We start from the raw sequence: 24,212 nt of genomic DNA, 5'->3' as shown, positions 1-24,212 counted from the left end.
GGGGGCCGCCCCGGGCCGGCGGTGCGGTCCACAGCCAAATGTGCCAACAAACCCAGCCTTGCCGAGCCATATTTACTGGGTGACTTGCCTAGTATCAACCCGGGCATGATGTACACAAACACACACAAAGCAAAACAATGTTCTATAAACGACAAGCTGTAGAGATTAAAGATGCGTTTGGTTTTCCACTTACACTTGTAGGCTGGAGATGGATAGGCCTATAGAGCGGCCTATAGAGCGACCGTCGCAGTCCCTCCCCCTTTCAGAACAACGAGTGGCCCAGGAAATAAATCCCAATGCATTCTTCCCATAGGCATTTCTTAAAGTATTTATTTAAAGACGGTTACGCCGCGGACAAAGCCAACTCGGATCGTGACAAATCATGACAATGAACACAATGTTTTGGGCAGATCAAATAATTTATAAGAAGAAAAACAAAACAAAGTGTCGTCTCCTGCCTTCTTTCTAATGATTTGATCGGCCCAATATATTGTGTTCATTGTCATGATTTGTCACGATCCGAGTTGGCTTTGTCCGCGGCGTAACCCGTCTTTAAATAAATATTTTAAGAAATGCCTATGAGGAAAATGAACGGCGATTTATTTTCCGGGTCTCTCGAGGGGGGGCGGGACTGCGACGCTCTATACTAGGACAGGTCTGCCTCCAGCTCAGTTAATTTGACTCTGAGTGGAGTTACGGGTCCATTTGTAGTACACACTCTCTCCAGTTAACCCATTTCGACCAAGACCAGATTTTTACAAATGTCTTCTAAATCATGACAGTTTCCTGAAAAACCCCATGTTTCTATGTCAGTCGTGATCAAACATTTTCATGTCAGGGACCCACCAAAAATATATGTAATTGGCCACCGACCCCCCATCTGAATATATGTTGTTCCAGGGAGTCAGGACCCACCAGAAGCAAAGTTATGAGTTTAAAACGTTCGCTCTGAAAGAATATATATATATTCAAAGATTTAGGCCACATTTTCACGATTTTTCGAAAATAGCAGACCTACAAGCTCTTAGCGCGCCACTCGGTGGCGTGCTATGAGCTTGTAGATCTGCTATTTTACAACATCTAAAGCATAACATAATGCTTAAAACACCAAAAAGAGGTTCCCGCCCCAAAATGGGTTAATCAACACAGCGACGCGGCCCACTCCGGAGCACAGCTGCAAGGCTCCAGCCACGGCCAGGTTGCCAGGTTGGCCAGGCTGCCCACTGTTCACTGGACTGCGTTATGTCCAGGGAGGAGGCTGTGTGTGCCATGGCCGGACCGGAGCTCCTCCACAGACCAGGGGCGTCTGTCTGTGGTTGAACTGCACCAGTCAACACAGGCCAGGGGAGGCACTGCACTGCAAGCAGGCAGGCAGGGCAAGGCAGTCAGGCTCCACTATGCCTTACACAGAGCACCCTGGAGTTGAGTAATGGCAGGGTAACCTAATCCAAGGGTTGTGGGAGTTTGTGAGAGCAACCCTGACGCCTAAATCATAGCCTGTGGGATGCGTGAAGGATTCAGCCCAGGGAGACACTTGCACGCAAAACGTGCTCGACGTCAGGGAGAAGTAACACAGACTGATGGGAGAGGCATCAGCACACAAAGGTGGGGTTGGGTAGGAGGGAGGTGTGTGTGTGTGTGTGTGTGTGTGTGTGTGTGTGTGTGTGTGTGTTCACATTTAACCCCCTTCTAAAAATGTCTTCTACATCCTGACAGTTTTCTGAAAAAGCTATGTTTCTATGTCAGTCGTTCTTCAATTTTTCAAAAATAGCACACCTACGAGCTCGTAGCGCTATGAGCTTGTAGATCTGCTATTTTGCAACAGCTAAAGCATAACATAATGCTAACACCAAAAGTGGTTTCCCACCCAGAATGGTTTAAAGGGCCAAATGACAGAGGGTGAAAGTGAGTGTCTCTCTGCCGTCTCTCTCTCTCTCTCATTGCATGCACGTGCCGCACCCACTGCTGTGGTGGGCGTCGCCGCAGAGGAATGACAAGGCGTGGGCGTGGCCGGGTTCAGATTCACAACATCAGCTCATCTCCGGCTGGCAGCGGCAGAAACAAGCACATGGATGGCAAGCTCCATTTTTCCAAATATTTAGAGATATAACCCGAGGTCATTGGCTTAATCACTTAACCAATTCTGACCCGAGATCAGATTAAAAAAATGTCTGTTTGAAAATGACAATTTTCTGAAAAAGCTATGTTTCTATGTCAGTCATATATATATATATATATATATATATATATATATATATATATATATATATATATATATATATATATATATATATATATATATATATATATATATATGTGTGTGTGTGGAGCATGTCACGAACACGAGGCATGATGGACTGACGACCATATATGGTGGCGAGACGTGTCACGAGGCCTGACAGCCATATATGGTGGCGTGACGGAGTCACAGGTTTTGCAGGTTTTCATAGTAACAAAACAAATTAAAACGAGTGATCGAGAGAGAGAAAAACTGATCACATAGTACATACATACACGGTACACGCAAGCACACACACGCACACACACACGTCACACACACATAACAGCATCCACGCCAAGCTTTGTGGACACGGTTACCATCCCGATCACCACACTACTTCTCCATAACAGAACTCTACTTCCTTCCCGTATGAGCTATATTGGGCACCGTTACCAAGGCAGCCCCGACTGGACTTTTGAGAATAAAAATTTTGAATAGGAGAGATGTGTATAATTACAGCTGTGTTATGCAGTTTACTAAGCCTGTTACTAGGGCTGGGGGGTGATATGGACAAAATCAAATATCACAATGTTTTTTGACCAAATGCCTCGACATCGTCGAGACTAATACTTTGGGCCATGTCTCTTGGTGCTTTCACAAAATAGTTACACAATGATATTTAAAGGACCACTTCACCACTTTTCAACATCTCTTCATATAATTGGTCCTCACTAATGTTTATGATAAAACACCACCATTTTTTCCTACTCAGTCTGTGTCTCATAGGAGGGCTTTGGGCAGTTTTTTAAAACAAGATTAGTTTTAAAATATATTTAGATTGTTATTATCGTGAGAACGATGGCTTCAACTTTTGCATTGCAACTTTTCAGGAAAAGAAAACCTCTTCTATTAGCTTGGATTCACCATTGATGATGTCACTGGTGGACGGGTTTCTGAACTGCCCACAGCCTTTCTATGAGACACAGACTGAGTAGGAAAGAATGGTGGAATTGTATCATGAACATTAGTTAGGACCAATTATAGGAAGAGAAGTTGAAAAGTGGTCATTTAATTTAAAGCTACTATAGTATAATAACTAAGTGGGTAAAGGCAAATGATAGAACAGCTAGAGTATGTTCATAGGTTCTGTATTTGGCCCGGTGCGCCGTCCGGAGAAAGAGAAAAACATGGGACAAGAATAAGACAAAGAAGACTACACTACTAATACAACAAGAACTCAGCCACAACTCAGTCAACAACAGTTGTGTATCTGCTCACTGCATCTGTTCTCATCAACACATTAAAGACCAAAAGGATGTTACTAATACTACACAGTGACACATTTGTACCCATTTGCTAGAAATTAAATATCGCCAAGAACTATAATAATAATGTCTGTACCAGTCTATTATAATAATACCTTAGCTTCCACAGGACTACAGATTCCCCTAAAAGTTAGTCATTAGACGCTGTATGTAATTTGCATCACTTTTTTCTTGGAAACAAGATGTCTAGCCAGACCAACAATTTAGCAGGGAAATGTTCAGCGCCGCAGCGACTATTACACAACCACATCCCTATTCCATCCACAATATGGTCTGCATTCATTATTCAGACTTCAGATGCACTTTCCTTGTTCTTCTCCTTTTTTCTACTCTCTTCTGCAGCACTAAATATCTACCCATTCTACTGCAAGTCGTCTGGAACTAAGGCTTACTTTTTTCTAGAAATTACAATGTCAAGTCAAAAGTGTCAATCTTGACAATGTTCATCAACTGAGTAAAAGTAAATAAATAACAAAACTGTATACACTATATATATTTAACACATTTTGGACGGGAACCTCTTTTGGTAATAGCAGATCTACAAGCTCATAGCTTGTATAGGTCTGCTATTTTTGAAAAATCGAAGAACGACTGACATAGAAACATAGCTTTTTCAGAAAGCTGTCAGGATGTAGAAGACATTTATAGAATCTGATCTCAGTTCAAAATGGGTTAAAGTAACAACATAGTCAGTATATGGTCCAATTCCTAATAAGATTGCCATTATGCCATCCCAAGACAAAAATGAGCACTATGCCACCTCATGCATCACTGAAGTGAGCCCAGATATACTGGAGTGGTGAATTGCATTCTGATCTTGTTGTGTAATAATGCTCGCATGGCCTATATTAGGTCTAAGTAGGCTACACCTTGGAGCAATGTTTCACTTAGAGAATTTAATTGGTATCCTACATATAGTGCATATCATAATCATTATGCTCTGTCGCATCGTCTCCACCATGCAAAGTAACCAGTTCATGCAAAAACCACACAGTTAACGATAACATTATAAACTCCTGTAAGAATGTGAACTAGAGCTTGTCTGACCCCCATGTCTTCTTTCTTTGCAATTATCAATAGCTTAGGCTAGTGTTTCCCGAACATAGGACCAGTTTTTAATATGGATGGCAAGTACAGTCAGTAACTAGAAAGCAGTTCCCTGCAGAAACTGCGTGGGCTCGCCAAAAGACGCAATGTAAATAATGTACAGTAGAAAATGTATTAAAGCTGAAGGAAAAGTAAAAAAAAAAGAATGTATAAAAATTCGTAAAAAGAAGAAGCATAAATAACTGCATAAAGCGGAATAAAGTATGTGGAAGTAGTGTGATGCCCAAAAAGTGGCAGAATAAAGTAAGTAAAGTATTACTGTCTACTAAAGATTTGTAATGTATGAATAATGCTTTACAATGTATTCTTGATTAATTAAGAAAAGGTAAAAAAGAAAGATAAAAAAGAGTCAATCCAATGGAGTATACATATAAAAGCATTCATGAGATTAACAGAAATTGTATTGAATAGCATACTTTTACATGTAAAAAGAAGGTTCAAATAGCATATAGGCCTATCTTTAAAAGCATAAACACAATGATTATCGATAATGGTCTAAGATTTCTTTAAATGTAAAAAAATAAATAATATTAAGTTCTTTATTAAAAGTTTTTTCTTTTTAAGTTAAAAAAAAAGTTAGTTTTTAATGTTTCTTTAAGGTTTTTTTTTTTTTTTTTTTTTTTAGTAATGTTTTCATTTATTTTAAATTTGTTTAATTTGTTAATTTGTTAATTTGTAATTTTTCCAATTTTCTTTATTTTTTTCAATTTTTTCACTTCATTCTTTTCAATTTCTTTCAAATTCTTTCAAATTTTTTCAAATTTTTTCAAATTTTTTCAATTTTCATATGTATTTTACATTTTTTCAATTTTTTCAAATTTGTATTTATTTTTATTTATTTTTTTTAAATCAATTTTTTTCAATTTATATATATATATTTTTTTTTTATTATTATTAAAAAAAAATTGTGTGCGACTGTGCGTGCGTGCGTGCGTTTGCGAGAGCTGTGTAAAGGCCAGCCAATAGGAAGACAGGGTGTGTGCGTGCGTGCGTGCTTGCGTGCGTCTAGCCTAATTGCACAAACAGCAGACCTACAAGCTCACAAGGTATCGCAGAGCAACTCATTGAGATCTTGTAACTTTAATGTCAGCCCTGTAATTAAGCCCTCATATGTCTCAGCTGTGGAAGAGTAAAAGAGAAGCACAATGCAAGCACTATGACTGGGAGATTTCAATGGTCCTGAATGGGGGAAAACTATGCCTGAACAAATTGCTCTATCGCAAAAAGTAAAAGTCGAATGCAAATATTTTTTTCGCTGTGAGTGGCCTGAGATATTGAGGTACACCATGTGCGATTGTGGTGTTGGTACGATCGAAAATGTGGTTATAAGATAAGAATTGTCATCGCGATAATTTCCTCGTAAGAATTATACAATGGAGGTCAATGAGCAGCTTGACTGTATTTGTGTCACTTAAAAGGCCGTAGTTCACATTCTGTATGTCTCTGTGCTTTGGTGGTCACATTGTGTGAAAGAGGACATGTGTGGCTACAAAATGACCAAAGAACATGCGTGTAAAATGAATATTTTGGCCGGGGACGACAATTTGTTTGGTAAATTCTCAAGGAAAGAATTTCAGTTTCCACACTCTACTCAAAGAGGCCCCGCACTCTAAGTTGGCACTAATTAGGCGAAACGGCCTGCGATTGAACTGCGATTTCGGAAAAACCGTTTAACGTATTCGAATACGGTTTGAACCACGAAAGAGTCCAGAGTCGTGTGAGCTTTCTAAAGTTTAAATCACGTTTCTACGACAAAGTATGCCAGAGTAATGAGGATGCAAAAGTGAGGTTGATTTAGAGATAAAATCCCATTCATTGTCTATGGGAGGAAGTTAAAAAAGTTAAAAAGTTAAAAAGTATAAAAAGTATAAAACTTTGTAAAAATACAAATACAAGCATAAATACGTAACTGCAAAGAGCTGAACAGTTTGAAGTTTGAACTAAATTTCTAGCATAAAGTATGTGGAACTAGTTAGAAACCGAAGTTTGAAATCTGTGGATAACAATAGTGTGCTCGCTGAGGCGAGCCCACAACTAGTATAGTGATTAATTCTGCATACATACTGTGTTTTTCCTCAGTCCCAGCCAAATTTCCTCTTCTGGGTCTCGAGCTGAAAACGTCTAGGGAGGACCCCCTGGTTTAGCCCATTTTGGGCGGGAACCCCTTTTGGTATTGAAAAATAGCAGAGGCGCGCTACGAGCTTGTAGGTCTGCTATTTTTGAAAAATCGAAGAACGACTGACATAGAAACATACTGTAGCTTTTTCAGAAAACTGTCAAGATGTAGAAGACATTTTTAGAATCTGATCTCAGGTAAAAAGGGGTTAGGCTATCATTTCCCAAAGCAAAATGCAAAAGAATATGGGATTGGGACTGTCACCGGAGTAGAGCAACGTGTGCGGCGTCTATACATATAAGAATGTGTGGCGTGTGTGACGGGGGATATGATCTTGACAGGGCGATACGATCTTGGGCCATGATTGAGCGGAAATGTTAAGCAAGCATCCAAGCTTCCTCTGCCCCCTTCCGCCCTCCTCGATACAGCCACATGTGAAACCACATCGGAGTTGCTTTCTGGCCAATGTAAACTCCCCGCGAGTCTTACAAATGGCATGTGTTTACATTAAATGCATGGTTTACGTCTCCGAGTTCTTCTTATTAAGCTTCCAATGTTAAATACACTCGTGAAACCAAACGCTAAGGTTAATAATCAATGCACGTGATGTTTCCATGAGATTGATCAAAAGTAACCGACACATTTTCACAAGTGTGTGCACCACAGAGCTCTCGTGCTCCATCAGAGACAAATCTAATCTTCTAAAGTGGAGTCAAGATATTGACTCTCTGGGTCTAATGATGTGTTCACACTAGTGGCAAAAGATCGGGCGTATCAAAGATATTTTCAATGGAAGCTAGACAACATGAATCATGAGATTTTAACTCTGTAGTACTAGTGTTCAGGGTTAAATTAAAACTGAGATTTTACTGTGTGTACAGGAGTGAAACCATTCGTCAAAATGGGTATTCATTCAATTGACATCATTTTTTTGTGAACAATAATGAGGTTTGTGTAGTATTATGTAAACATTTCTAACGTGCTAATACAACTTGCCTTTACATTATAAGTTATATTGGTCACTGCTGTTTTGCAGAAAGCTTGTATTTTCATATTTGTATCTTTTTGTTCCCCATAACTTAATGCTTCATCAACACAACAGTGTGTCACACAAAAGTATTCAAAAATAGCCAATGTTCATGTTCCCAAGGCGTCGAATTACAACGGATTAATGAGAGCGTGTAGATATTCTAATTTCGAAAGATTGTTACATAAATAGTTAACAAGAGCTTGTGACTAAATAACTACATTTGATCCACTGGAACACAGATCTTCTTTTTATATTTCTGAAAAATAACTATTTTTAACTCACGGCGACTATATGCAAGTAAGTCAGAAAGAATGCAACACTAGCCAGCATCTGTTTGCTATTGAGCAAAAATGAATTATACTGACAAATCTACTTACCTTGATCAAATTAGTCTTAATTAAAATATTCATGACAAATGAAACTAAAACTCATATAACCAGCTTTCAATTAAACTTTCATAAAACAAGCATGTTTCATAAAAATAAATAGTCCTTCACGTCAGCATTTTTAGTACAGTGGAAAATCTTTATGATATACCTTCCAGATATGCTGCGAGCCTACACAATGGCCAGTTGGAATTAAACTAACAGGCAAAAAGTTCAGAGGAACAGCGCTTTGAGACTGCAAGCAAAATACTCACTGGAAGCTGAACTCTGGCTGAGAAATATTGATTAAGTGCCATTTCAGCTGCATCAACAGCCCTAGAACTCAGCAACTTAATAGACCTCCACACAAACCGTTTAACCCATTTCGACCAAGACCGATTCTACAAATGTCTTCTAAATCCTGACAGTTTTCTGAAAAACCCCAAGTTTCTATGCCAGGGACCCCCCTAGGAGCAACGATTTGAGTTAAAAACTTTCGCTCTGAAAGAATATATTCAAAGATTTGCACCACATTTTCACGACTTTTCAAAAAATAGCAGACCTACAAGCTCGTAGTGCGACACTCGGTGGCGCGCTATGAGCTTGTAGATCTGCTATTTTTCAATAGCTAAAGTACAACAGAATGCTTAAAACACCAAAAGGGGTTCCCGCCCAAAATGGGTTAAGCCAACACTCTGCAGCATCACCACCAACCATCATAGAACATTATAGTACATGGTACATTATACAGTAGCTTTTCCTCAAACTCTTTACATGTCACAACTTTTGTCCAATTATTAGTCAAACTAATGTATTCCTTTCTTTTTGCCCTTTAGTACTTCTCAAAAGTGACAAAAACTGGGCTGCTCCAGATCAGCAACAGCAATAAATTAAATGCTGGGGTCTGGGAAGGGGAAACCAAGCACACTCCGCAACCACAGAAAGACTTTCTCAGATTCTCCAAGATGGCTCAGGCTACAGGGGAATTTTCTTCCTCACTTTCCGACTGCACCTATCTGAACTTTAGACAATCACATTTATCCATTGCCAAGCCCTTACACAATAAGTTATGATTACATTGGCCAAGTGCATTTGTGCATAAAAGGAATTCAGTTTGGCGAGTTGAGCACAAGGACACATTAACATACAACGAAAGAATTTTAGAAAGCAGAAGGGAAGCATTTAAAAAAAAATAGAGGTGACAGCTCTGTACAGGCTGTAACGCTGTTAGACATGGCTCTCATGTATAATATTAAAGGCTGGAAAATGTTCCCCCTGGCTAAGTTCATTTCATATTTATCACATTGATCAGTCCAGTAGGAGCACTGATCAAAAGGCACTTTACAAATTATAATTTGACCATCCTTTTATTTTAATCTCCAAAGAAATGAAAAACACCTACAATCTATGTCAGAAAAAAATAATTTTGCTGATAAAATAATTCTAGGGAAAAAAAAACAGACATTTACTTGTGACCCTTAAAAACAGGTTGACGACGCAAAAAGGGTCACGACTCACGACCCAATGTTTGGGAAACACTGTTCAATTACTTTCTCATCATGGGTGAAGGACACTGTTGTGATTGGTCAGAGCACTAATCTTTAAAAGCCAAGGAACAGAACTGATCTCACACACCTTTCAACTATTGGTCAATATTGAAAAAATTACTCATATACTGGTGCATACTGTCCTCTTCTGCAGATTCACAAAAGTAGTACTGCTCTCAATTGGTGAATGAAAATCAGTATCACAACAAATAGGGCTGCAGTACAAAACAATCAAAATTGCAGTAGTTCATAGTTCTTCTGAGGTAGCCTGGTTAATAAACCAGACTAATATCGCACGGATCCGCGGGATATTAGTCTGGGGAGGCTCAGCTTGGATTTCATTTCCAGGGAAACATTTTCTCTTTGACGCAATTGGTCAGAGCTACTGTCAGTCAAAGGTCTCAAGCATTGAACGTCACTGTACCAAACCCCGCCCATATTGCATACCGTGTCCCTATTGGGCGCACACATTTTCGTGTGTAGAAAATGGGCGTACAATTGAGCCTCTCCAGACCGAAATCCGCCGGTAGGCAATTTTTTTTTGCCAACGGCTGATTCGGTCTGGTTTATTAACCAGGCTACTTCTGAGGTGGCATGTCACTGTCCAATCAGATTAAAGGGACACTTCACCCTTTTTGCTAAAGAAATATATGTTAATGACATTTAGGAGCTTTAGAACACTTTCCTGGGGGTCTTTATGCGTGTAATATATGTGGTTTTAGATATTTTAGATTGTATCAGTGAGCCCAGTGTCTCTGATGTCATGGACACTGGGATCACTTACTTCCTGGACTACATGTGTACTCAGTAAGACAGACCTCCCCTATCCACAAGGAGGAGCAGTGCACCAAAGTATTTTGGGAATTGTAGTCCAGGAAGGAAGTGAGCCCAGTGTCCATGACATCAGAGACACTGGGCTCACTGCTACAATCTAAAATATCTAAAACCACATATTACACACATAAATGATTGATCCTGGACTGCACCAACACAGAGTAAATAAGGTGGTTGAATGGAGTGATAACAACGCTCTCATCATTAACACAAAGAAGACAGAAGAGATTGTTTTTGGTACACCACCAGAGATACACAGATCCCCCATTACTATTCATGGTGAACCGATCAACCAGGTATGTTCGTACAAATACCTAGGAGTAGTAATAGACCATCTTTTGTCATGGAAAGATCAGATTGATTCAGTGTGTAATAAAACAAAGCAAAGAATCTACTTCCTTCGCTGTCTAAGATCCTTCGGTGCTAGTAGACGGATTCTTCTTTTGTTTTTCACTTCTGTTATTATGAGTGTTCTTCAGTACTGTAGTACCACCTGGCATGGATGTTTGTCTGCAGCCCTAAAGTCACAACTGCTGCAACAACTGAACATTTGTTCAAAGATTGTTGGACAACAACTTCAGAAACTTTATACATCCAAATATGATAACAGCATCCTAAGGTTAGCAAGGAATATCACCTCTAATACTAAGCATGTGTTGTATGGAGAATATAGGTTGCTACCTTCAGGAAGGTGATATGGTGTACCAGCATACAATAAGGTCAGACTAAAGAGGTCCTTTAATGTCTACCAGTCGACCTTGAGGCTTAATCAGGAGATGTAGTAGCCACAGGATAATCTAAGCGGTGGATATTGCTCATGTCTTTATGTATGTAAATTGTCTTGTTATTTGTGTTTTGTATATGTGTTTCTGCATACTTGGCTGCTGTGTCGCAAGACAAATTTCAGTGTGAACTGACAATAAAGTACTATATCATATCATACTATATCATATCAAAGACCCCCGGGAAAGTGTTCTAAAGCTTCTAAACGTCATTAACATATATTTTTTTGCAAAAAGGGTGAAGTGTCCCTTTAAGGCAAAGCACACAAATGTGTTGGGAAGAGTTCCAAATCGCTGGCCAATCGGAGGGGAGAATAGAGAGTTATTGCACGATTTTAAAGGTTTTTAAATGATTTAAGTGCTGGAGTGCAATAAAAATAGTCTGCTTGGCTATAGGCAAGCACACTAATAATTGTATATGAGAGAGAGAGAGACAGAGGGGGAGAGAATAGTAGATCCATAATATAGCGAGAGAGAGTGTCACACTCAGGCGGCAGTGAGATGAATGCGCCGGTGAAACTTTGTTAGTCCTATTTTATCCCCTTTATTCTGATTATTATGTATTACCTTTATGGTGAGAAGCCTACTTGTTGTATTTCACACAACAGTATAGGCTACTCAAGTAGGCTTAATAAGTTTGAACTGAAAGAGCTTGATGCAGATCTAATATGTAGGGCTTGTAGGCCATCACAATCACAATGGCGCCGGTAGGCGTGACAGCCCACCGTGACGTCAGCCTTGCAAGGCCTATTTCCGAAAAATGTATTACCAAATTAAAAACTTTGAATGAATGAACAACAATAGTCTATAAAGTATTTGTAATTAGACCACAAGGATAAACACTGACTAGCATTTTCCTGATTCTCTACCGACCCTATACCAGCACAGTCTGAACAGCATCTCCATGACAACAGTGACATCATGAGCAGGGATGTGAAGTGAAGCGTTAAAGCACAAGTACATATTTAGTACGAGAGGTAGGAGAAAGTGGTCTCGCCATGCTCATGATCATTGAACCAATAGTGCCATCTGATTTGGTGAAAGCTCACATACTGTGTAAGTGTGTAGCAATCAAGGAGGCATTGTATCCGAGAATAAAAGGCTCAGCCATAGTAAGTTAAACATTCAGAAATTGCACTACTTTTACAGTAAGAATAAAGCCTTTGCGTTATTAAAGCACAATGTTAGAAAGATATGGCTCACAGTAAAGCCTCATATAAGTAAGCATTCTAAAGCTAAATCATATCACATCCATGAGAATACTGCTGATATCTACATTGTGGTCATGTACATAAACTGACCGTAGAAATGACTGACTATACAATGTATCAAATAAGACAAATGTTAGATGACCAGTGTTTCCATGTCTGCTTATTACAAGTGACTTTGGGCTTGTTTTTCTGCAAAATATTGAAAATAGCAGAAGTGCAAGCTCACAATGCGTCACGTTGTGGTTCGAGTGGTAACTGATTTTGGGCTTTTTTCTTCTATCGACGTATAGCTAGCTATACTACCACAGATCATGTCCAAAACAAATTAAAATGCCATCTATTTTTAGAACAAAGTGAAAAAAGTGAACGAAAGTGCTCAATGCATGAACTGTTTGTACTTTTTGCACGTAAAATTAAAGCATCAAATGTAACAATAGTAAAATACTAAATACAATACTAACTATACTTTTAGTCTTGTACAGAATTAAAGTCACTTCACGGCGGGGAATCCTAGTGTGATGACGTATTTCAAGCATCGCATGAATATTGAATGCATATAGCTGCAGGGGTGTTTACTTGCATGCATTGATTCATAGCGCGATACACGCGTTGACACGCACTAATCTGCTGTTTATCACGCTTGTATGGTCCATACAACCAAAGTGCACGTAGTTCACGTTGGTTGTATGGACTATAATAGGCGCAGCGGTGTTCTTTTTGCGCTGAGTGGCGGTGCTCATACAGTAAATACAGGCCGAGGAGCCTACAGACAGTGATTAACACAGAGTGACAACACTGCAAAAGAGACCCGTTTTGTCTTGTATTCTCAGTACGGACGAATGCAGCATAACGACGGACTGTGTGCGGTTCTCACCTGGTCGCCCGGTAGCTTGGAGAGCTCGTCTTTAGGTCGCACACAGGCTCATTTCTTTGCAAATATCGTGCTAATCGGTCGATCTTCATAACTGTTTCTCTCCAGCCATGTTTTTGAGCCGGTACCACCAACTTGCGGCCGCGGGGGAGACACACGAGCCTACTTTTCACGGATCGCCATTGTCCTGGGATGCCAGGATGCATGCGGGAGAACGTATTGACAAACAAAACAATCCGACCAGGTTTTCACTTTATATTATAAATTGTTGTTTCGAATTTACTGTCAAATAAACATTTCCAAGTGACCACCTTTCCATGAACCCCCGTTCTAGCCAAAGTGGTACGGCTCGTGACGTAGCAGTTCATCTCCGCAAATGTAGCCAATGAGCGTGTGAGAAATGTAACTTTGTCATAACAGGGATAAATATCTTCTGTCACACTGTCACAGTCATCCACATTACATGATAGTACATACAATGTAAAAAGTATTACATATGAATGGATTGATATAACAGTTCCAGTGTGGTAGAAAAAAGTTATTAACATATAGACCAGGATTTTCAGCATGCCTGGCAGTGGAAGACACTTGACAGTTTTTTTGTTAGGGGGACTATATATATATATATATTTTTTTTTTTACTCTTTATTTTGGTTTACACCAGAGTAAACTAGTAAATGAGTAATGACACTCCCGTTGACTCTCATTGTAACAATGGAATGCGGAAGTGCTCATTCTATCTCAATGGGATAGTTCCAGCCATAAGAGCAATGTTTGGAACTATCGCCCATAGGCACCCATACAGTGAAGTACTTTTAGTGCTGCTCAAATAACTTAATTTTAAAGGACATAACATAAAATTCAACTTTTTCAATTTATTTTGTGTTTTTGGGGCTCCCATATGTGTTTTCTATCCCCACAAATAACCAATTTTGAACAATCAGGCTTTCATATCATATAGGTGTTTTAATGGAAATTGCTCTCAGGAACAGCTCAACTGATTTTGGCCTCATCGTGATGTCATCAATGTCACCCTACTTTGTATAATTCCTCCTCTTCTTCAGTCTTTAGTTCCAAATTTGTATTTCCACTTTGTTTACAATGTCCACCATTGTTGATTTTCCAAGCTGGCATGGAATGGAAACGAGCCTGGTTTTATCTAGCGTCAGTATTATAATGACTCAAATATTAAATAATGTGCATATCAGCACCCCCACCATCTCAGGACATTGTGGTACTGCAGCCAAAACTGCTTTCAAAGTCCAGAAAGAAATGACAAGGCCTGGTTATATCAGAGTGGTGATTGAGGCTCAAACCATTAGAAATAACTTTGAGGGACATAGACAATATGATATTAAATATTAAAAGCATTTTTAAAATGCATGTTATTTGCGCTTTAAGGAGCGGTTGAGAATCGAGTTTCAGTATGACTTCCATGTATTACGTACGCACACATGCGTGCACAAACACCACACACACACACACACACTCTTGTAAACGTCTTAACCATACCTACCTTTTACACCGGGGTCTTGGTGCAGTGAAGCATGGTGTTAGTTTTGCAATTTCAGTCACCTGAGGCAACATGTCCTGTTTTATATACCACTGTCAGATATAGGCCACAGTCTATACAGGCCCTGGCAGGTGGCCTTGCTCCCTGCAGTCGTGTGTGTGTGTGTGTGTGTGTGTGTGTGTGTGTGTGTGTGTGTGTGTGTGTGTGTGTGTGTGTGTGTGTGTGTGTGTGTGTGTGTGTGTGTGTGTGTGTGTGTGTGTGTGTGTGTGTGTGTGTGTGTGTGTGTGTGTGTGTGTGTGTGTGAGAGAGAGAGAGAGAGAGAGAGAGAGAGAGATGGAAAGTGAAGGAGAAAAGAAAGAGTCACAGAAAGAAACAGACTTCATTCACTTAGGGAATTTTCTCTCATTAGGTTAATTCTCTCAGTGAGAAACAGCAACACGACAGATCATTTGAAAACAAATGCAATCAGGAACTTGGCTACAGGTGTTACTGACAACTGCTCTGCCGAAAGCTTCACGCTGATATGACTTCACACAAGAAATATCAATATTTCTCATCTCTAAAAACAGGATATGAAAGAGAGACGACTGTTTCTGTGCACGCCTTGATGAAACACTCAGTGAAACACTCAGTGATAAATATTTCTTGTTTATGACTGAAACACCTGATGAAAGTCATACTCCAATGCCTTTTCAGAACCCGAGGGTATATAATCGATCATTTCTGGCTCATGACCGATTCATCTCACGAAATGCTCAGGTAGCACTCTATAAATAATCTATTGTGGATTAGCATGTACAGTATATAGCCTACATGACTGACTGTATAGATACAGTATACAGTCCCACTGAGGCAATGCAACAAAGAAATTGTCACAGGCCTAATGGTGTATTTTATTTTATGGTATTTTATTTTATGTTGTATATTATGTAATCTGCCATGTAAGGATCTGGAGTGTATTAGTCAGTTTGGTATTCACTTGATCATTGTTTGCAAACCGTCATGTCGGTTTATTGTAATTGTTTATGTAAACCGTAAAAAGTGTCCTGGCTGTAAATCCATATGGGCTGAGCTTCTTCAGAAGCATGACACTTAAATAAAGAGTCTGGGTGGGTCCAAATCCTTTATTTTTTATTTTTTTCCCCACTATGAAAAAGGTAGTTGTGGCATTTCTACTTCAAATCAATACAAGGATCTTCAGCTCAGGGCTAAATAGAATTAAGAATTGCTTCAAGCTAATGACAGTATTGATCGGTGCTCTGCTCACTAAACCATCTCAACTGGTGGCAGGTAAATTCTCATCTGTGAATGTATACACAGAGGGAGACTGCATGGAGCAGATTGGACTCTCAGAGCAATCCTCATAGCATCTCGCTTGCAATGGAACTTCAAAATCCCTTGCTTTCTTTGTTAGTGAAGATATGTTTACTGCAATACAAGTTATGACTTATATGGCATTATTATATGACATAATGGCTTATGGTTGGAAACTGGAAAATACGCTCTCTCTGTGTCGCTTTTAGTCTCAAGATAATGTGAATGTCAGACATTGCTGCTGTGCAGCCCACCCACTCTTATAAAACCGGCAATCAGGTGCTCACAGAAAGGTTATGGACCAATTTATTCTCTCCTATGGTACAGTATATGTACCTGCATTTCTGCTGAGCCGAATCTTCTCAGTCAGCTCAGGAATGACATGTCATGAGTTACAGGTCAGTATGAATAAGAGCTGGACCTGGCCTTGCCACCCTGGACAAAGTTAGTATAAATCAGGCTTACTACACTATCTGAACAATAAAAGTAGGAGAACACATCCAAATATTGTTTAAAGCAAGTGCTGGACCAAGAGAAGACAAGAAAGAAGGTCCATATACAACACTATAGCTCCCTAAGTGCAATTATGATTCGCACTTGAAGTGCTTGGAAGTGTCAATAAATAACCCTACAAATACAACATAAGAGGAAGAAACCAAAGGAAATGTGGTCTTTCAGTGTATTATCTCTCAATTCGTCTAATCTCTCTAAATGTCAAAACAATTTCAAAGATAGCGATTGTCACTTCTAGTGTGAAGATTTCCTATTATGAATTCGCTCCATAAATATAATAAATTTACTTTGCTCATTATAGGAGACAGTGAGGTGTCTTGATGATTGGAGATGACGTGCTTTGATCTTAAATATTCATATCTTTGTTAGCTTCATTATGTATGTGTCCACTGTCAAGTTGAACACTCCTGCTTCTGTGAGGCATGTTCCAAGCGTACCTTTTTGCCATTGGCGTTGAATACATTACCTCCCTATTACAGGCATGGACTACATTCATATGCAACCATATGGAAATATGGAATGAATAGAATGTACACCTCATTGGATACACTGCATAACCATGAACCTCTCTTCGGCATCGTTTCCCTAACTTAACGTGAAGGACTCTTTTGATTGTTTTTAAAGGTTAATTCTTTGTTTGTGCTTTTATTATCAGAAAGCACAGAAAGAGAGTTGTTTAATTCACTCTGACAATGCAAAGGGCACCTTTAGGTCAATTTTATATGCAATCCTTGAGGGGACCGTGTCTATACACCGCCCGAGTTTAACAACAAGGCAAGCTAGGTTTTGCTGTGAAGGAGGGGGTTGGAGAAAGGAGCTGACATGCAATTCGGGTCAAGAGGTGGATTTGTTTTGAACGTTGCCAAATGCGGTCGGTCGTATTAAACGGTTGTCACTTTTGCCTCATTTTGTGGGGCCTAAGTTAAGATTGTATAGCCTTTGTACAAATAGACTCTGCACAGTGAGTTCATCTGTGGTTTTACATTTAATTGTAAGCCCTTTTATTGAGACATTGAGATATTACGAGTTGTTATTATGAGCCATGAACAGATGGTCGGTATGTCAAGGTGTAATTTGCCTGGCATTATGAAAGTCACAGCCCTCTGTGTGTGGCCTTGTAGTAATGATGGTATCCAGCACATTAAGTACAGGATATTTCCAAAAGGGGCTGTGTTGCACAACTGATCCAGAAGCAAGAGGAGAAGGGAAAAGATGGGGGGTTGGAGGGAGGGAGAGAGAGAAACAGAGAGAGACATCTGGAACCTGAAGGGACAAACAAATGAGATGTAGCCTTTCATTTCTTACTGGATTATCTGGAGGATGTGTTTGGTGTGTGCATGCAACCGTGTGTGTGTGTGTGTGTGTGTGTGTGTGTGTGTGTGTGTGTGTGTGTGTGTGTGTGTGTGTGTGTGTGTGCATGCAACCGCGCGTGCGTGTGTGTGTGTGTGTGTCAGACATTTCTTACACGCCTAATCTCCCTCTGGCTTTGTTGTTCTCTGGATTCTTTCTCCTGTACGAGAAAGTCTCTGAGCCAAGACACCCTCACCCTCTCCAGAGTTGTAAAACCCCCAAAAATGAAACACTTGGCTATCTCATTGGAGTTCCATCCAGATGTGTATGTAACACTGGGCTTTGACGAGGGACAGTCTGCATGTGTTTGCTGGAGCTCGGGACCTTTGGCGTTCTGCTAGGCTTCACACCTCAGATCTGAGTTGAAACACTCAGGAGGTCAGCTAGCACAGTTTTACAGTTAGACCTACGGAACACATGTGGAGAAACATGCACATCCACAACATGCATGCATAATGTGAACACCTATGTGAATACACAGACACATGCCTGATAGGTTAACCAGTTTAACCCTATATACTTTATTGACTGGAGTTCCACAGGATACATAAACATTGCAGAATTACAAGTTCACAATGTGTCACAGTACAGTGCTCTGTGAGCTTGTAGATGTATTTTCGTCGATTCACCTATACTAGTCTAGTCAATAAAGATCGTTGCATAGGACTTCGATCATTATGTATATGCCTCTCCTTGATGAGGAGTGACAGAGGGATCAGAACTTGCATTCACATTTTATGTTATTCACCCCTTGAAACAACATTCTCATTTATTTCAACCCCAGTGTATATTGCATGGGTTTAAATCTCTATAATAAAGTCAAATTCAAATGTATTAAAAAAATAAAAAGAATAATGATAATCATAATAATCATAATAATATAAGGGTCAACATGGGAAAAAACATGGTTCCAATGTGGATATCAGACTTCATGTTACCGGCCGGTGACATTATGACTCCAACTTTGGGAAAGGTTTCAGCCTGATCTGAGCCCCACTGACTGAAATGGGAAAAACATGCATACTGTACTTCTGTGGCCTACTGGCAGTGCATGTGTACAAGACATTGGCCAGATTTGCAGCTGATCGGTCCAGCAGTGTAAAAACAATAGAGACATGCAGACAGACCTATCTATAGAGTTTAGAATAGGGTTTGTGTGTCTGTAAGGGTTCATACAAATGAAATCTTGGGCCACCCCTTACCCCTTATCCCTAAACTTATTTGCCATTTCTTACTGTTTTAAAACATTTCAAAATTGTTCAACTAGCCAATCTACATCGACACGTTGTTAGCTTGTAGATCGGGCTATTTGTACTATTTTAAAATGTTTTAAAATAGTAAAAAATAAGTTTAGGGATGAGGTGTAAGGGGTGGCAAGGGGTGGCAAGATATAGGGCTCTGTGTTAAATGAACACTATGGATTTTACAGCTCAGTAAAGTGGCCTTGTGGGTAGTGTAGTCCGGCCTGAGCTTGGGATGTCGGGGTTCAATTCCCCGGGCCGAGTCGTACCAAAGGACAATCCCTGGTCCAATCCCTCCCTGCTGGCACTCAGCATCAAGAGATGGATTGGGGGTAAGTCCCTGCAACAGACTAGCGTCATGTCCATGGGGTGTAGGGCCACGTTGTACGTCAAGCTGAATCACGCTACAGAAACAGCACTATGAGCCCTATAGGGCCACATGGCTCGGCAAGGCTTATGGATTTTACAGTGTAGATTGGGGTCCCAGAGATAACCCATTGTGTATACTCTGAGTTAGGGCGACCAGTGTTCTATAGCTCGCCCTCTGAGAAGCAAAATAATAATAAAAAGAAACGTCCACATGGGGTTACTTAATGTATCCACTGCAGAGCATGTTTCCCCTTCCTGACCCCCTCGTTCTGAACACTTAAGGAGGACTATCTCCCCGCATGTTTATTTCCAAAGCCTAACAGAGTGTTATGTTATTATTGCAGTCATTTCCTGTGCTGGAATTTAATTTCGGAGCTCCCGTTCCCCTCCTAAAGCTGAGCAACAGCCCATCACCCTTTCAGCACCTCTCCCGCTGGGTCTTGCAAAGGTGCGGGTGGTCAAGGTTGGACCCTGAAGTGAGCTGCGTTGGACTCTTGAGCTGTGAAATTGCATTAAATCCGCCATGGCGGCGAGGCCCATGGCGATTCTGCCCTTAATGAAAACTGTTTGACAGGGCGGGCTGCTCGGAGCAGCAGATACAAGCTGTTTGACAACAACGGCTTAACCACTCGAGCTCTATTTTATACTTCATTGTACGACGGTGTCACACATGTGGAAAATAGCAGATCAAGCTAGTTGTGAGCATTGTGAGCATTACATGTAGATCTGCTATTTTCGCTATGTGTCACATGGCCGGCACGTTGAAAGAGGCTGATTAAAGGGAGGCCAAATTGATTGGCTGCATGGCTTCTACGATGTATACAATATGAAGACATGTTTCACTTACTGCATCCAAAGGAAAAGGTTCTGTGTTTGTGTGCGTGTGGGCGTATGGGAGCAGCAGGTTCTCATTCTGTATTAAGATTCACACTCATAGCAAACACACAGGCAGACAAGCACATAGTTAATTTGTAGTTGTTGCCAAAGTAAAGAATGGGGATTATAGGGTGCGAGCAGCGTAGGCCTATACCTTCTCAGTGATTGCATGGTTTCCGTCAAATAAAGGCAGTTTTATGCTAATAGTCATAGACTGTTCCAGGTCAGGATGACTGTAATATTAGATCTGTTAGTCACCATGTTAGTCATGTTTGATCCAACCCAATTTAACCAGTTAAACTCTATTTTATACTTTCATATTATGAGAAAAATAGCCAACATGCTCGCAAGCATTTAAAATAAAGTGTGCACATTTAGAAAATCTCACTTGTATGAAGGGAGGGGCGCCCACTGTGGTTGCCACATGACTTCACGAGTGGAGTCCTGAATATAGACAAACATTAAAAGTCCATAGACTTTGTTGCCATATGACGTCACGAGTGGGGTCCTGTTTAAAGACAAACATAAAAAGTCCATAGACTTAGCTGCCACATGACTTGACGTCATTCACTTATGAATGCCAGACGTTGGAGTGGCTATAGCCATTTTTAGTCAATCTTTTAAAACGTCTTCTTCACTTATTGCTCCTTTTCATGGAGCATAGGCCGTTGACTACAGTCTGCCAGAGAGTCCTCTATCCTGGGTTTTCTTTTCCAGCTGTTTCCTTGTCAGTCCACCACCTTGATGCCAGTCTCCAGGTCACTGCTTGATGCCAGTCTCCAGGTCACTGCTTGATGCCAGTCTCCAGGTCCCTGCGCCAGGCGTACTTTGGCCCTCCACGCTTTCTTGTGCCTTGCAGGTTCCATCTCAGGGCTTGTCTCGTGACGCTGGCATTGGGCTTCCGGAGAGCATGTGGCCGATCAATCCCCACCGTCTTCTCTTAATCGCCTCTTCCACTGGTGGTATAGACCTGCGCTCTCTGCCAGAGATCGTTATTGCAAATGATGTCTGCAAGTGCAGTAGCCAAGCAGATGCTCAGGATCCTCATCAGACCACTGTTGATGAATGTTTGTACCTTCATCGTTGTGGACTAGGGGCCCCAAGTTGAAATTGGTTACACTTGATGGGATTGTGGAAGAGAACAAGAGAGTGTTATCCATCACTGAACAGGATACACAAAAGGATTGATTTTCCTGGGAACGAGTGGCATCATATTCCACCAATTCTAACCGGACAAGCTGTGGGCACTACTGCCAGGTATTGAACCTCGGTCTCTGCCGTGGTGGGCAAATGTTTTATCTCTATGCCACACAGAATGCATGCACCCCTAAAAGTATAGGTTATATTTTACCAAATATGAAATTGTGTGACCAAGTTGACTCAAGTTTTTCTGGGGAAAAACCTTTCAGAATGATAGACCAACAGTTCCTGCCCACCACCGCGGATACCGCTGGGTTAAAACTTTCCACAGTGCATCCGACTTGGCCAGGCACTTTAAGGCGCACACACATGAACGACACTCTTCTCGTCTTCTCCTGTGCCCTCTGTGTGTCGCGCGGCTCGCAATTCATTCTCAATGAGAGTCACGTGGTTTGGACGAGACAAGCTTGCTCCATGACTGTCTTAATTCTGGCCCTCCTCCCCCCCATGGAGCAAGCAGGGAGGAAGCTTGTCTCGTCAAAACCATGTGACTCCCATTGTAAATGAATTGTGAGCTGCTCTGCCCCCCCCCCGCCCTCCCCCAGAGACACAGAGAAGACAGCTGTCTTTTATTATGTGACTGAGGCCCAACGAACACGGTGGAAAGCCTGTTGTGGTTTGATTGATTGATTGAAATATGTATTAACAGTCTGCAGAATTACAGTACATTTCAAGGACAAACTCAATACAAAGACTGTTAACTGTGAGTGGACGACGACGACAACTAAGCATTACACTTGTTTAAGCATTTTACCTTGTTCAATTCATCAAAACATTTAGAGATGTACAAATTAAGGTTGCTCTCTGCTGCTGCACTACAGTGACCCCTGCAGTGCCCGTTCATCATGGGATTGTATGACAAAGTGGGGCATTAACTAAAGATGTGAAGAGTTGTACTATGGAAGGTTTTTTACTATAATAATCCAACCTGCATCACCTGACCCCCCTCTTCTCACCACAGTACAGTAGGGCTACATCTCCATTCACAGTACAGGTATTATTTCATCGCAGAGCAATTTCGAATGCAGGGCGAGGGATGCCTCCAAAAATAACACCTTGATATACTGAGCCTGACGTCTTTGCAAAACGCATGGCGGCCCGTTCCCCACAGTCATGACAAATGAGCAGTAAAATGCAACCGGCTGTCCAACAAACACAGTATAAATTCAACCCCGGGGTTTCCAGGGGATGGCTTGTCTCCTTTTGACAATCACAAAACGGTGGGAAGGACCGGGGGCAAGGTTCTGGGTTACGGTTACACGCCACTGGGCCTATATGAATCTCTGAGTAGCCTGTGTGTGCGTGTGCGTGTGCGTGTGCGTGTGTGTGTGTGTGTGTGTGTGTGTGTGTGTGTGTGTGTGTGTGTGTGCATACGTGCGAGTGTGAGGATATAAGTTCATGTATGTCTACATTTAAACACAGGCTAGCCAAGATAAGTATGTGTCTTGGACTGCTGGTGAGGCAGGCGGCATTACGATCACCTTCAGGTCAGCACAGTCTTCACAGGCCTCTGGAAGAGCCTCCCGGTGGAATCATGGGAGAGACAGAGGAGCCTCTGTTTGTTTATTTTGGGGTGAGTGTCATGGGGAGGTGCTGCTGTGGCCTATCATCCTCCTGTCTCCCCATGGGACCTGCTATCTAATCTTGTACAGATTTTGTCCTAGCATGAATTTGAAGAGAGAGAGAGAGAGAGACAGAGAAAAAGGGGGCGATATAGAGAGAGACAGTATGAAGTAAAAAATGGGGGGGAAGGTATTTCAAACAAATCACTCATAAGCCACATATTCAAAATGTTTTCAAAAGGATTTTTGTACATATCACGTCACGTTGTGTACATCAGCTACTGTATTCTTGAAAATCTTGAAAATCTTTGCCTATGATGACATTCCCAATAAGGGACGCACGCCACTATAAGTCATTAAAACTAACCAAAATTGTGCAAATAAAATTAAGTCACTTCTGAAGATACTTCCATATCAATTAGTCAGTGTTTTGGGACCTGACCTCTTCAAGCACCCTCATGTTTGGGAGATGTTTGGGGTGTGGCTCACTCCAGTTTATCAGCTACTTCCTGTGTAAAAAAAAGAAAAAGAAAGAAAGAAAGGCCATTGAGGAAGAAGGAAGTGGGTTGAAAGTTCTCCTGCCTGGTGGAGAAAAACTGAGATTGACATCTAGCCCTAAAAACACTGCATTGTTGAGCATATAGGGGTCTTATATTGCATATTCAGCAAACTGTTCAATATACTCATGAACATTTGTGAGGAATTTTCGAATTTCCCCAGGGGTGACTTTGACCTCAGCAGACCGATGCAAAAACAACACAATAATTTGTTATTCGTTGTACATACACACTCGTTAAGAGCAACGCTAATAAAATGCCACTTTTCCTGGCATAACTTTTAGTGCACTCTGTGGCGGTGCATTTTG

General features: G+C 40.9%; 1 protein-coding gene across 1 annotated transcript in view; it reads right to left on the bottom strand.

Moving 5' to 3' along the window:
• The window catches only part of znf438 (zinc finger protein 438), a 69,094-nt gene extending 55,577 nt beyond the window's left edge, over positions 1–13,517 (bottom strand). The window contains exon 1 of the mRNA XM_083778294.1: positions 13,413–13,517. The gene's annotated coding sequence lies outside the window, so the exon portion shown is untranslated. The remainder of the gene's footprint in view (positions 1–13,412) is intronic.
• Positions 13,518–24,212: the final 10,695 nt, after the last annotated feature.

Source organism: Protomyctophum parallelum (genome assembly GCF_964188405.1).
Source record: "Protomyctophum parallelum genome assembly, chromosome: 12".
Classification (NCBI taxonomy): Eukaryota; Metazoa; Chordata; class Actinopteri; order Myctophiformes; family Myctophidae; genus Protomyctophum; species Protomyctophum parallelum.
Note: the sequence above shows the minus strand (reverse complement) of the source record. Positions and strands in the feature narration are given on the sequence as shown.